This window comes from Oryctolagus cuniculus, chromosome 16 (genome assembly GCF_051225735.1).
Source record: "Oryctolagus cuniculus isolate XC-2025 breed Fujian yellow rabbit chromosome 16, ASM5122573v1, whole genome shotgun sequence".
In the NCBI taxonomy this organism is placed as follows: domain Eukaryota; kingdom Metazoa; phylum Chordata; class Mammalia; order Lagomorpha; family Leporidae; genus Oryctolagus; species Oryctolagus cuniculus.
In genome coordinates this window covers 6,482,476-6,498,360 of record NC_142882.1, presented here as the reverse complement: position 1 = coordinate 6,498,360, position 15,885 = coordinate 6,482,476, and the positions used below count along the sequence as shown (strand labels likewise).

The following is a 15,885-nucleotide window of genomic DNA, read 5'->3' as shown; positions in this document are numbered from 1 at the left end:
GTTGTTTTTCTTCTTACTATTTGTTGAACTCTTTTCTGAGTGTAGGGTTAATCTTATGAGTATAAAGTAAATGAAATTAGATCACTGTAAAAATTAAGAAGGAATAAGAGAGGAAGGAGGATGAAGGGTGGGAGCTTGGCCAGGAGGGAGTGTGGAAGAGGAAGTATCACTATGTTCCTAAGTCTGTATACATGAAATTTGTGTATCTTAAATAAGAATTTTTAAAAAGATCCAGTTTGAATAAGCCATTGTTTTTAAATCTGGTCTATTTAGTCTTGCAGCACTTGAGTGAATAAAATGAACAAAGTAATGAATACATAGAGTTCAAAACACAGACATACAAATACCAAACATATCTCCCCATGTGTCTTGAAACTCTTAGACATGCATGCTAAGAATCTTTCTTATGTACTGACACACTATAAACACAAGTAGATTATGAACTGACACATCACGCACTTCTTTGTAGACACTATTTCCATTGTCCTGGAAGTTGTACACACCATTCAGTCCTCAACCTTTGTTCAACTAAACATCTCTAAGCAATGATTTATGCCATCCTAGGCATAACTTGGACTATCCTAGGTAATTCTGTAGGCCATTTATATAACAAGTGTACTTGCAGCCCTAATGTGTTAATTTATGGAATGAAGTGCTCTGCATGGCCTCTGAAGCCCAGAAATGGATTAAACACAATCCACAGTTCATAAAACACATTTCATTTCAGTATTGGCCTACATATTTTGTGCAGTCACATTTGGTGGTATGAAGACTTATCACAACCTTAGGTTCTTTTACCTACTCTTAAATAAGTGTTCTACCCAAGCAAGTATGGTAAAAAGATGAAGACAATTCAAAAAGTTAGGAGCAGTTTTAATGGCATAATAGAGAGGCACCTTACTCCTCTAGTCTAAAGGAAGATAGTTTTAAAAAGAGGGAGAGAGCAATCTCAGAGAACCCTTAGTTTTTTAGGATGGATTAGATGGCTATTAACATCACTTACAAAAGTGTATTGAACTTAATGGAGCTTATGTTGAGAGAGCATATTTTTTTTATTTTTCTTTTCTAGTTCCATTTTGCCATGGCCATTGTGATGTCTCCAACTCTTGTAGAATTTGCTGATTTTTCACCTTCAATTATGGCTACATTTGCTTATTTCTAGGCAAGGTGGTTTACTGAGAATATTTCCATAGTTGTTCCTTCTGATAAACTGATACATTCATCAACATAAAATAACTTTCTGGTTTGTTACAACCATTTTTGATTTAAAGTCTGTTATATCTGAAATTAGAACAGCTTCCTCAGCTCTTCCAAGAACATTCAGGATAGTTTCTAGTTATTTTCTCAGTTCATACCAGACACATAATGTAAGACGCAACTTAACACAAGACTCTAGCATGATTTCAAACTACATAAACTCCAAAAGCAGCAGCAGGGAGGGTGCACCAAGGGGTGGTCGCCAGTGGCCAGGCCATGCTGAGAGGGGCACATGGCATGCTTACTTCAGTGCTGTGGATGTCTGGGGTACCTGCATGCGACAAGGTCATGGCCCCCAGCAGATCAGAGCGAAAGGGCAGGGCAGATGCCCAGCATTTTTCCATACAACCCTGCTGGAGTTTCTGGTGTGCCTCCTCTCCAAGAAGCCACTAACATATGAAGCATTAATCAATGACCTGAGTAATGAAATGCTGAGAAAAGCCTATCCCACCACTGACAGGATTCCTAACATCATGCCACAGGCAGCAAGGACAACCCAAAAAATAAATAAACAGAGCAGCAATAGATCATATTTTTTAAAAAAACACACCTACATTTTCTCAATACCATATTCCTTTTAAAACAAGGTGACAGGTAATAAGTTCAAGAGAATGTTTCTGTCTCTTCTTATGCTGATAGTCCTTATTCCACTGACTTCTCCAGCTGGACTTAGGGGGAAGAAAACGTCCCACAGGGTATCCCAGTACCACCAGCCTCTACTTCTACAGTTTGTTCCTGTCAAGTCCCATAGCAGTCCATGTGTTCTTGCACCTTTAGACTTGGATAGGCATTAAACTCTTCAGGCCTAGCTAAGGCAACCAGAGTCAAGGTGGTATATAAATTCATGATATGTTGGGCATTCATCTCTGAAAGTTCTACTTGGTAGAAATACTGGAGATCACTAATTGAGAAAACCAATTATCATGTTCATCTTGATGCAATGAGAAGAACACAATGCAATTTCTCTGACACTGTGGTTAAAAAATAAAAAAGTATAACCTGAATCCAATCTTCTATCAGTCAAAGCAATCTGAAGAACATTTTACAAAATTCTATGAAATAATTACTTCACCTTCAAAGCAGTCAAGGTCATGAAAAACAAAGGCTGAGAAACCATTCCATTCAGTACTTAAAGAAACATGTTTTCTAGGAAAGCAAACAAAAGCAACTAAGTATACACAATATCTGGGAGTAAACAGAACCCATAACCTTTCATGATAATTAAAATTTAAATAGCCTGAAGAAAGAACCAACCCATGGAGAGCTATGCCACTTTCAAAGAGGAAGAATTAACTTGAAAAACATGCCAATTTTCCCGAAATGGACTTCGGAAATCAGTGTAGCTTAAGTCAGCGGCCACGTACCTTACTGGACCTCCATTCTTGATGCGTGTGCAAGGGAAGGTGTCAAAGGCAGACAACAAGCAGGAGCTGGCCACTGGACAAGGAGCAGCCATTCACATCTGGAGCTGCTGTGCTTCCCGGAGCTCCACCCTAGAGCCGAGAAAAGCCCCACCTGTGGAATGGGCCTCCCTCTAGGTCTTGCCCTCTGAGCCCCAGAGCTCAACCCCAGGCCCTACCGCCTACCACACAGACATGGTCAGCTGCACCCCTGGGCCAGGTGCTGCTCACACGCAGGCTCCCGCTCAGTGCCCAGGGAGTGAAATGGGTCTAGCATCACGGCCTGGGCCTAGCGTTCTCAGCTCACCACAGTATCGCCTGGAAGCCACCCCCCCACCTCCCAGTCCTCCCCTGACCCAGGCCAAGCCCATTCTCCTACTCAGGAAGCAAACCAGAAGACCTCTGCTGGGGGCTGTAGGAACTGGTAGAGACCACCTCAGGCCAGAACTCTGCCACAGAGACTGCCATCTGGGACCTCCCACACCGACAGGAAACAGAAGCTCTGTGTGCCTACTCACTTTGGCCAGAAGTGGAAATGCGGGGCAGCCCTCCCAGGGCCTGAAATGCAACCGCCAGGCATGCATTTTACCTGCCACCAAGCGTCCAGTGGGTGAGCATCAGATGAGAGGCAGGGCCGCTGCTTGCTTGTGACCGACCCTCGTGGGGCCCTTTCTTCCCCCACACCCATGCCACAGACATGTTTTGATTGTTACCAGCTGTGGGAGGGTGCGCAGGACAGCTCCTGGCTTCCACAACGAAGAATTATCAGTAGATCCGCGTTTGGGAAAGACTATATAGGGGCCGTTAAGTCTCCGACATTCTGAATAAAGTGGAAATGGTTCAGAATTCAACAGAAACAAGACGTGTTTATGGGGTCTAGGGTCACCCCGAAGTGAAATGTGCACAGTGTTAAGTCACTTTTTCCTATTTTAGGGAGTAGATGACTGGACAAGAAACAGGTGAATCCAGTCACAGCCAATGAGCAGATTCCTACTACCCTTTAATAAATCCTCTTTAATAGGGAGTGGTGTGAGGGACAGGCACTGGGGCGTAGTAGACTGAGCCTCCGCATGTAGTGCCGGAATCCCATATGGGTGCTGGTTTGAGTCCAGGCTGCTCTTCTTCTGATCTAGCTCCCCGCTATGGCCTGGGAAAGCAGTGGAAGATGGCCCAAGTCCTTGGGCCCCGGCAACCACGTGAGAGACCTGGAAGAAGATCCTGGCTCCTGGCTTCGGATCAGGCCAGCTCTGGCCAATGTTCATCTGGGGAGTGTAACAGTGGAATGAAGACTCTCTCTCTTTCACACACACACACTCTCTCTCTCTCTCTGCCTCTCTGTAACTCTACCTTTCAAATAAATAAATCTTTTTTAAAAAAATTTCATGGAATAATTGAATTATACGTTTAGGGGCAGATGTTGTGATGCAACAGGTTGCACCACTGATTACAACTGCATCCCATATGGAGAGTGCCAGTTCTAGTCCCACAACCTTCACTCCCAATGCAGCCTTCTGCTAATGCATCCAGCAAGGCAGCAAATGATGGCCCTAGTGCTTGGCCCCTTCCGCCCACATGGGAGAACTGGAGGGAGTTCCTTGCTCCCAGCTCTGCCTCGCCCAGTTCTGTTTGTTGCAGGCATTTGAAGAGTAAATCAGAAGGTGGGAGTTATTCTCTCTCTCTCTCTCTCTCTCTCTCTCTCTCTCTGTGTGTGTGTGTGTGTGTGTGTTGCTCTCAGTCCCTTTCTCCTTAAATTAGAGGAAAATAAACATTGTTAGAAAAGAGAAAAAAGAAAATAAACATTCTTTAAAATATAGTAATTTTAGGCTGGCACTGCTGCTCACTTGGCTGATTCTCCACCTGCGGCACTGGCACCCTGGGTTCTAGTCCCAGTTGGGGTACCGGATTCTGTCCCGATTGCTCCTCTTCCAGTCCAGCTCTCTGCTGTGGCACGGGAAGGCAGTGGAGGATGGCCCAAGTGCTTGGGCCCTGCACCCACATGGGAGACCAGGAGGAAGCACCTGACTCTTGACTTTGGATTGCCGCAGCATGCCAGCCATTGTGACCATTTGGGGGGTGAACCAACGGAAAGGAAGACCTTTCTCTCATCACTCTCTCTCACTTTCTAGCTCTGCATGTTGAAAAAGTAATTTTAGATTTTTTATATATAGTAATACTCCTGGATTCCTGCCTCTGCCAACAACCACCATGTACCATCTTCTTCCAACTACAATCCTCTCTCACTGAGATCATCCCAAATATCCCAATAGCCTCCAAACTTCCCCCTTTGCCTTTCTTCAGACTGTTCTCAGCACAACACACCAAGGGGTTCTTTTAAGCATGTGAATCACATTTCTTTTTTTTTAACTTTTATTTAATGAATATAAATTTCCAAAGTACAGCTTATGGATTACTATGGTTCCCCCACCATAACTTCCCTCCCATCCGCAACCCTCCCCTTTCCCTCTCCCTCCCCTCTTCCATTCACATCAACATTAATTTTCAATTCTCTTTATATGCAGAAGATCAGTTTAGCATATATTAAGTAAAGATTTCAACAGTTTGCACCCACATAGAAACACAAAGTGAAAAAGACTGAGTACTAGTTATAGCATTAAATCACAATGTACAGCACATTAAGGACAGAGATCCTACATGAGGAGTAAGTGCACAGTGACCCCTGTTGTTGACTTAACAAATTGACACTCTTGTTTATGGCATCAGTAATCAACCTAGGCTCTTGTCATGAGTCGCCAAGGCTATGGAAGCCTTTAGAGTTCACCAGCTCTGATCATATTTAGACAAGGTCGTAGTCAAAGTGGAAGTTCTCTCCTCCCTTCAGAGAAAGGTACCTCCTTCTTTGGTGACCTGTTCTTTTCACTGGGATCTCACTCACAGAGATCTTTCATGCTGTTTTTTTTTTTTTTTTTTTGCCAGAGTGTTTTGGCTTTCCATGCCTGTAATACTCTCATGGGCTTTTCCACCAGATCTGCATGCCTTAAGGGCTGATTCTGAGGCCAGAGTGCTGTTTAGGACATCTGCCATTCTATGGGTCTGCTGTGTATCTCGCTTCCCTTGTTGGATCGTTCTCTCCTTTTTTATTCAATCAGCTAGTATTTGCAGACACTAGTCTTGTTTATGTGCTCCCTTTGGCTCTTAGTCCTATCATTATGTTCAATTGTGAACTGAAATTGATCACCAGGACTAGTGAGATGGCATTGTTACATGCCACCTTGATGGGATTGCGGAATCGTCTGGTATGTTTCAAACTCTACTGTTTGAAGTAGGTCAGCTTGAGCATGTCCCGAATTGTACATCTCTTCCCTCTCAATTCACAATAGCTAAGACCTGGAACCAACCCAAATGCCCATCAACAGTAGACTGGATAAAGAAATTATGGGACATGTACTCTATAGAATACTACACAGCATTCAAAAACAATGAAACCCGGTCCTTTTCAACAAGATGGAGGAATTTGGAAAACATCATACTGAGTGAATTAAGCCAGTCCCAAAGGGGCAAATATATGTTCTCCCTGATCAGTGACAACTAACTGAGCACCAAAGGGGAAACTTGTTGAAGTGAAATGGACACTATGAGAAACAGTGACTTGATCAGCTCTTGTCCTGACTGTTGATGTACAATGTAATACTTTATTCATTTTAGTATTTTTTTTTGTTCTAGTACTATTGGTTGAACTCTGTAATTAACACACAATTATTCTTAGGTGTTTAATTTTAACTGAAAATTGATCCCTGTTAGGAATCTGGAAAGCATTATGTTGAGTGAAATAAGCCAGTCCCAAAGGGACAAATACCATATGTTCTCCCTGATCGGTGACAGCTAACTGAGCACCAAAAAGGAAACCTGTTAAAGTGAAATGAACGCAATGAGAAAAGGTGTCTTGATCAGCCCTTCCCTGACTGTTGATGAACAACTTAATACGTTATCCCACTTAGTATTTTTTTGTTTGTTTGTTCTACTTAATACTTTTGCTTGAATACTGTAATCAATATGCAGTTATTCTCAAGTGTAAATCACATTTTGTTCTATGTCAAAGTCATGTTAGGCTTGCCAGTGACACCTTCCATTTCCCAGCCTGGGATTCGCACTCCCCACTGGTCTATGGCTTCTCACACTTCTCCCATCTCTTTACCTCTCCTTGAACAAACCAAGAGACACACACATCCAGACTTCTGTTTGTACTTGAAATTCCTGTCTGGAATGCTCTTCTATCAGAAACATCCATGGAGGGCCAGCACTGTGGTATAGTAGGTAAAGCCGCTGCCTGTGACTCCAGCATCCCTTATGGGTACCAGTTCAAGTCCCAGCTGCTCTACTTCCAATCCAGCTCCCTTCTAATGGCCTGGGAAAGCAGTAGAAAATGACCCAAATGCTTGGCTCCCACCACCAACCTGCGAGACCTGGAAGAAGCTCCCTGGCTTCTCACTTCAGCCTGGCTCAGCCATGGCCATTGTGGCCATTTGGGAAGTGACCCAGTGGATGGAAGATCAATATCTCTATCTCTTCCTCTCTCTGTGTAACTTTGCCTTTCAAATAAATAAATCATTTACAAGGAAAGAAGAAACAAACAAACAAACATCCATGGGCTCACTTCAACCCCTTCTTCTGACTGTTAGTGTTTCTGTGATTGAGCTCCCTCCAAATTCCCTGTGGTGAATGCCATGTGCCCCTCTAATTCACATCTGGAAGTCCTAACCTCCAGGGTTCCTCTACGAGGGCACCCCAGGGCACGTGAAACATGTATGCCACCTTTTCATCCCATTATCCCTGTAGATTTGGAGATCCTCCCTGGGTGGATGTACTTAAACAAGATTGTGAAGACATGATGTATTAGGAAGAGAATCTTCATGAGGCATGGAATCAGCCAGCACCTGGTGCTTGCATTTCTGTCCTCTAGGGCTGCAAGAAAATGGATTTCTGCTGTTCAAAACACCCCATCAGTGGCAAATACCTGAGCTGACAAATACCTTCCTTATCTACTTGCTCCTTACTTTTCTCTACACCACACATCTCCTTCTAACATGCTATCTGTCTTATTTATTTTCCTTAGTCATACAGGAGTAGACCAGAATTGAAAAGAAAAAGATTGGGGTGGTGCTGTGGCACAGTGGGTTAAAGTCTTGGCCTGAAGCGCCAGTATCCCATAAGGCACTGGTCCTGGTCCCAGCTGCTGCTCTTCTGATCCAGCTCTCTGCTATGGCCTGGAAAAACAGTGGAAGATGGCCCAAGTCCTTGGGCCCCTGTATCCATGTGGGAGACCTGGAATAAGCTCCTGGCTCCTGGTTTCAGATCGGTGCAGCTCTGGCTGTTACGGCCATCTGAGGAGTGAACCAGCAGATGGAAGACCTCTCTCTGTGTCTCTACCTCTCTCTGTAACTCTTTCAAATAAATAATATTAATCTTTAAAAAGAAAAGAAAAAGGCTAAAAGCAAACAATAACCAGCTTCAAAAAGTATAAACAGAAACCACACTACACCCCACTCCACTAGACTAGAGAAAATAGCCAAGAGCACAAAATGATGAAATTTATAACAAAGGCACAGCAGCTAAAGCTGCTGCTACAACACCTACATCCTGTGGCTGAGTGCCATTCCAGTTCTGGCTATTCTGTTTCTGGTCCAGCTCCCTGCTAATGCACCTGAGAAGGTGACAGAGGATGGCCCAAGTGCTTGAGGCCCTGCCAACCATGTGGGAGGTGGAGTTCCTGGCTCCGGGATTCAGCTTAGCTCATCTGGGGATGTGGCAGCCATCTGGAGGAGTGAACCTGTGGATGCAAGATACCTCTCTCTGTGTGTCTATCTCTCTCTCTTTCTCCATCTCTCCTGTCTCTGTGCAACTCTGCCTTTCAAATAAGTAATTAACCCCTTTTTTAAAACCAAAGATTAAAAAAAAAAGATCAACAAAGTTGAAAGTTAGTTCTGAAAAACTTCTAGGATCATGATTAGGGAAGAAAAACATGACCAAAAGTGAGAAACGAACATTTGAATGTAACTTCAAAGGCTAAAAAAATGATGAGAGATTATTTTGAACTCCAGGATCCAAAATTGGAAAAACAAAATTTCTTAGAAAAACATAACTTACTGAAACCACGAGGAGGTGCTGCAACATCAGCTTCCAGATGCCTCATGTCTCTCCAGGAATTTTTTGTGTCTTCATCTGGAAGAGCTCAGGTAGGCACAAGGAGCATCCTGCACCTCTGGGTCACTCTTCAGAGAGAGGAAGAATACAGGTGGAGGTGCCTTCAACTAAGACAGCAGGGACAATGTCGATGTTATTGATGAACAGAAAGGATACAAGAGATAACTCCTCACACCACAGTGCCACACATCAGGCCACTATGCTGTTTTCTATTGTTGATGCATGCAATTGATGGCTTAAAACAATGAACACAATTATCTTGCCATTTCTGAGAACTGGAAACCTGGGCACAACTTAGCTGGGTCTTGGGCTCTTACAAGCCTGGAACTGATACAAGCTGTGGTTTCATCTTAAGTCTCAACTGCTGAAGAACCCTCCCTCAAGTTTGATCAAGTTGTCACCAGAATTATTTTCCTTGTGGTGATAAGAATGAGGAATATAGCTTCTCACCAGCTCTTGGCAGGGGTGGAGGTGGGAGTGGATGGTGGTGGAGGGTGGGGTGGGCATGGGGATAGGCTGCCTCTGGCCTTGGGGACTATTGTAGTGCCCTGGTGTTTGCCTTTTCCATAGACAATCCACAGGATTGATTTGCAAGGCCACTGGGATAATGTTTCACTCCCATCTGCCAAGACCAAGTGTTTTATGAGGGTACTTCAAAAAGTTTGTTGAAAATAAAATTAGATGCTACGTTAGGGGTGAACATTTGGTTCAGCAGATAAGATACTGCTTAGAATGGCCATATGCCATGTCAGAGTGCCTGGTTCAAACCCTGGCTCCTCCATTTCCTATCCAGCTTTCTGCTAATGCATTCTAGGAGGCAGCAGGTGATGGCCCCATGTGGGAGAACATCTGGGCTCCTGGCTTCAGCTTGCTGTTGTGGCATTTGATGAGTGAACTAGCAGATGGAAGCTCTCTTTGTCTGTCTCTCTCCCCACCCCCATCACTCTTTCAAAGAAATCAGTCTTTAAAGAATGATGATGGTTATGTCAGTGACAGTGATGACATGATGATGATAATGATAATGATGATGGTGATGACAATGATGATGAAGGTGATGCTGCTACTGACAATGATCATGATGGCAATGGTAATGGTGATGATGATAATGCTGGTGCTGGTGGCAAATTAAATTCATTGAGTACTTACCATTTGCCTGGCATAGCTTTATTTCTTTCACTTGAAACTCTTTTAACTGAAGTATAATGTATATACAACAAAAGTCATGAATTTTAAGTACACAGGCATGCGGATGGAAGACCTTTCTCTCCCCCTCTCTCTCTCTTTGCCTCTCCTACTCTAACTTTTTCAAGTAAATAAATGAATTTGAAAAAAAAAAGTGTACCGAGTTCCTTTGGCCTTCATTTCCCATCTCTGATGCCAGCAAGGCACCAGGAGGACCCCTGCCAGGGGGTTCCATTTCCTGCTCTCAGGAAGAAGAGTGCCAACACCTGCTATTTTTAAAAGTATCTTTAACTCAAAGTAAGCCATATGCCAAAATGGCATATTGTGGAGTGACCAATGTCAACCCCCTTTACAGACAGAGACCAAATGGAAGCAGCCTTAAACTCCTATGCCCTGAACCAGTTGCAGTCACTGAGATCAAGGTAGATCATTAAAATGCAGGTTCCCACACTTCTTTTGTCTTATTACAGTTTCACATTGACTATATTTTATTGTACCTACTACATGAAGGTACCTCAATAGGTTCAGGAGAAAATGGAATTTAACATTGTTTATTTTGATGCAAAATATTTTTTTTTTAAATCTGCACATACATTTTTGTTCTCCATAATCCATGCCCCTTGGTTTGGACATTGTTTATCCCCCACAAGAGCTTGTGTCTTGGGACTTGGGTCCCCAGGGTGGTGCTGGGGCCTTAAAGAGGCTGTAGTCATGTCAATGGTGGCATCACTCACAGAAGAAACTAACACTCCTCTCGTGGACTGCATTGGTTCCTGCAAGAATGAGTTCCTACAGAGACCAAGACTGCCCCTTCCCCAGCCCAGTCTCTTGCTTCCTGTATGGTCTTATGATCCTTCTCACACACTCCCACCATGATGTCATCCACTAGGATGTGGTGCAGCCAAGGGGCCCTCACCAGAGGCAGAACCCACGGGGCCTCCCAGTCTTGCACTTTCAGCCTCCAAAACCATGAGCTAAATCACCCTCTTTCCTTTTCTGTCTAAACTACCCAGGTATTTTGTTATAGCAACAGAAAATGGACTAATGCAAGTGCCTTCTGAGAGGGATAGACATTCCTATTGTGAGTGCTCTCAGCTGCACTGAGACTCAAGGCCCAGGAGGCAGATCCAGGAATTCAATGGCAGGCACCCCACCCTCCAGGCTGGGGCCCCAGGGACTCCGCTAAACTACAGTGTGGCCACTTGGAAGGTGGTTTGAGGAGCCCCAAGAGGTCCCTCCAGGAAAAAAGGCCACATCCCCACCTACTCACCCTGACACTGAAGCATGCCTTGAGACTCCTTCCTCTGAGAAAACACTTCATTTCCCAAGAGGTTCTTATTAAAAGCCATGAAATCAGGAGGCACCACTCCAGCGGCCACTCCTGCCAGTTAGCAGTGGCATCCATTTCCCCAAGAACTGGGGAGCTTACAGGGATGGAGAGTGTGGGGAAAGCCATCTGGTAGGAGCATGGGGTCAGGGATTACCTCAGCAGATACTTGGAGCTTTGCAGCTTTGAGAACCAGCATGAAAGTTGAGCTGAGGCAAACAGGGCCGTTGCCCTACCTGCCAAACCTCGCTGCTCTCACTGTCTTTTTTAAAGGCTCTGCTGGTGAAGACTTACCTTTCTCCACCTGCTCTGGAGAGAGATGGAACATGGGGCCCACCCTGTGCAAAGGGGAGCTCACCAATTCATTGACACTGCTGCAATGTAAGAGAGAGCGGCTGTCAGGTTGGGTCACCAACAGCACTGATCCTTATCCACAGATGCTTTCCCAGTAGTCAATGGAACCTTGTTGCTGCTGAAATACAAGTAAGGGGACACATTTATATTCTAGACACTGAAACAACTGCATGATTTCTGGTGTTTTGAGAAAACATCCCAAGCTACTTGGAACGACCACCTGAAGAAGCTCTTAAGGGGATCAGTCAGGACTACATGACATGCAATGGAAACCAAGTCATCTGCCAGGGAGAAAATGTCACTTTTGCCTCATTGTTCATTGGCTGCATTTCTAACTCTTGCAGAAGTATCTTATGTACACAGTGGGCTACAGCAAACACAGCATTGTATATGTGATAAATCCCATCACTCATGGTCATGTCAAAATCATGTGAAAGCAATGATTCCAAGGAGGTATTCAGTGGACAATACAGCAAGATTTTGCAGGATGCCCCAGAAACTAGGCATCCAAAAACCAGTGACTAGAATCTAGAGAGATAAATGTCTTCTGGGTATTTGGAAGGGTTAGCTGTCCAAAGAAAGTTTTTGAAACCAGAGATCTCACTACAGTGCTGTGAAAAAATAAGAGACCCATGGATGAATGGAACAGGAAGTTTCTCACTGGTGGCAAAATCCCATTCTGAGGTGGTGACCCAGACTTTCTGTGTCATTAAATGTTTCCATGTTTTAAAACTGATGACTATGAGGGATCAGTGTCACAGAAAAGAATCATATTTGCTGATGATTTTAGGATCTGGATATGAAACCTATTCTCGAGTGAAATACGTGACTCCTCAGTGACTGGAATCAATTCCACAAAGTCCACAAAGATGCCATCCTTCTGTATCTCAACTTTTAAATCAGAATTAAACTGAATACCTTTTGGGCAGTCTGTTATGGCCAAAGACACCCAGATCCACCTGAAATGAAGCATCAAGGAGACCATGCCAAGGGCCAGAGAAGTGTCTTTGGGGGCCATCTGATAGAGGGAAGGAAACTGACCACTGTCACTCAGAAGAGGTTCAAAACACCCAAGAGTCAGCTAAGGGAAAAGGCAAGAAATCTCTGTAAGGTTATTGCTATAGTGAATAATCTTATTCTTGAAGAATTTAAGCAAATGCTGGATGTATCTGAAGATTTTAGAATATTTCATTTTTCTCATCTCCCACTGTATATAAACTTCCTAGTTCATGAGTCATTAGACTCACACGTTTAGGAAACCATTTCTCATTTTCACTCACCCACACTACTTAAGGACAAATGTGGCTACTCCACCAACTCTCTGCACACCTTCTCTTTAGATCATACACTGTGGCAAATGTATAAAGTCACTGTAATGTAAATTTTTGTGTCTAATTAAGGCAGCTAAAGGTGATGTGCTTTTCTCCCTTTCCCTTGCACACTCACCTGTGGAACTTCGTAGAGTTCCCAGAGTGTTTCCATGAGGATAGTAATGCTTGTTCCTGATATTACAGCTATAGACTTTCTCTGTTTCTGACACGTGTTATTGGGAACGGGCCTTTCCAGTCCAGCAAGCCAGATGAAGAGAATCTCCATCACCACAATATCACTCTGATTACATTATAGAGGTCGACTCCTAAGGTCACATTGGGTAAAAGATGGGGTTTTTTTTGTGATCTCCTCAATAGTGAAAACCAAGGCCAGAAAATAACTTTTTTTGGGACTGGAACCTGCATGAAAGGCACAAGGATCTTAAGGAAAAAGCCACCAATCCAGATTATCCTCAATTTTACTGCAATAACTGTTACAAATGGATTGGTTGTTCCCAAAAATTCATATGATCTAATCCTTTTCTGTACATTAGCAGAGGACAGAGTGTGAAAACTGCTGTGTTCACAGGACAGAATCCTCAAAAGAACAAAAGCTGATATGACCTTGATCCTGACCCCCCAGCCTATATAATTCTGAAAAGCAAGATCTGCTTTTACACCACATGGTTGTCCATTCAGCCAAAGAACATGATCTCATTTATGGATGCACACCTCATCAATTTAAATCATCTCTGGCATTTAAATCATCTTCTAAGTTTTTATATTTGCCCTCTCGAATGTTCATGAACACCTAGGAAGAACATTCCAGTTGTCCAAGAAAGCATGACAAGGAAAGTCACATCATCTTTAGCATGCCTCCATACATGTTTCCTCAATTCACAAACTACAATGATTCTTCTTCTGATAAACATCAGTAAACGCTTCTTGAAATAGGAGTCATATGATCATAAGGCTGCAGGTTGTAATTGGAAGAAAGAACAATTCAACTGAAGGTTATGTGATCAGAAAGAGGGATGATGTCACAGCACTGAGAATGGTAGAGTGAAAGCCTGCCATTTACCCAGAAAAATATCTTCCTCATCAAACTTACCCATCAACCACCATCACAAGCCAGCATAATGAAATCAGATGCAGAGTTACAAGGAGGGAAACAGTGAAAAGGGGGAGCTCTTTAGAGAAGCCTAAACAATCACTGGGTGGACTTGAAACCTTGTGCTGTGAGACCTGTGATGCTTTACAATTAAGACAGTCATCCATTTTTAGAACACTAAGCATATCTTAAAGTAAATCATTAACAGTGGTATCAGTGTATTCCAAACAGGCCTTCTTCACTCAATTTTCCCTACAGAATTGAACATAAAAAACCATGCAAAGAACATGATGCATTTCTACTTTCTGGGTTGTGGCATTTCACAAAAATGTAATTGAGGAGTCCTTTGTATTTATTTCTCATGTCTGGTGTGTTAAGTCTTGATGAATGGACTAGATCATGCACAGTTTGTTAAGGGTTATTGTGTGCTCCAGAGAAAGTGACAGTTTTTCAGGTCTTGGTTCATGCTGCAACATAATATGCATGTATATATGTATATATGTGTGTATGTATATTATATACATATTCTCTCTATATATTTATATATAGGTATTCTATAACCATGTAAACAGTTGCTTTACATTGTTTTATATATAGTTTCTATAAATATTTGTTATCCAAATATGTCATTAATACTTTCTCTGCAGAATGAGGAAATTTGAAAATTCTTGCTAAATGAATCAAATAATATTCAGTTTTGTGTTTCATGTATCTCTGTTCCTCTCCTCATTCTTCTACACTTCTGTCAATTCCTCATACTCTCATTTCTTTCTCCAATTCCTGTCCAGTACGAAAATGTCTAGAAGGCTCTTTAACACACTAGGTATTTGTGAGCTTCGCCATTTCAAACTGTTTTATGCTGCCTTTATTATCTCTAAGAACAGTTTATCAGGAATTACTGTTTATTTGAGTTTTGGTGAATCCAGCATTAGACGGTATAGTGTCTAAATCTATTGATAGTCAATACGGCTTGTTTTTCCAAGCATCATCAACACAGGTATTTTCTTTTGGGTTTGTTAAGATTAGATTATGATCTCCAATTTGCATGGCATGCATCTTGGAGGAATCTTGCTTCTATTCATAGAATCTACTCTTGATGCTGGAAATTCACTATCTCCTTATCTGTGCCATTTAGGGTACACTTAAATGATGTGCTGCATGAATAACCATGGGGAATACTACCACTAAAATAAATAAATATTTCATAAGTTGGATGCCTTGTGCACATATCAAATTAGGCAAATTTTTAAAAATCAATGTGAGTAAAATCATAACACCAAGCCAATTTCCATTAGATATTTTCTGGAGAGATCTCTGGACAAATGCCTAAAATACTCAATCAGTTGCATCACCTTGGTTGCACCAAATATGCTTCTCAAATCCATTGGTGCTAATGATAGTGCAATAATCTATGTCCTAATATCTACCTTCTATCAAAGATCTATGCAGTGTCAACCTACTTCCTGGAGCATTATAGTAAAAAGCACTTAGAAAATTAGCACCTTCATAAACAGGTGAGAAGAAAATTATGCTGTCCTACAAGATACTATAATTTGTAAGCATAAAATTTATAAATATATGTATATACATATGAAGCATTTATATTTAGCTACAAAAAGAAAGTATCCTAAAGAGGGGCAGAAGCAGAATAATCCCCTTTCTGAAATGTATTTTTACAGAATAAGATAGAATCAGGGACACATTGTGAATGTTGTAGATTTCAATCATTGAAGTTCTCATGGTATATTCATCATTAAAATATAATTATTATTGTAGTTGTGCAAA

General features: G+C 42.4%; 2 pseudogenes; one reads left to right on the top strand and one right to left on the bottom strand.

The window, feature by feature from the left end:
* Positions 1-1,547, bottom strand: part of LOC149121435 (vomeronasal type-2 receptor 116-like) — a 47,663-nt pseudogene extending 46,116 nt beyond the window's left edge.
* A 321-nt stretch (positions 1,548-1,868) lies between these two features.
* LOC138847758 (phosphatidylinositol N-acetylglucosaminyltransferase subunit Y-like) lies at positions 1,869-2,070 on the top strand (annotated as a pseudogene).
* Positions 2,071-15,885: the final 13,815 nt, after the last annotated feature.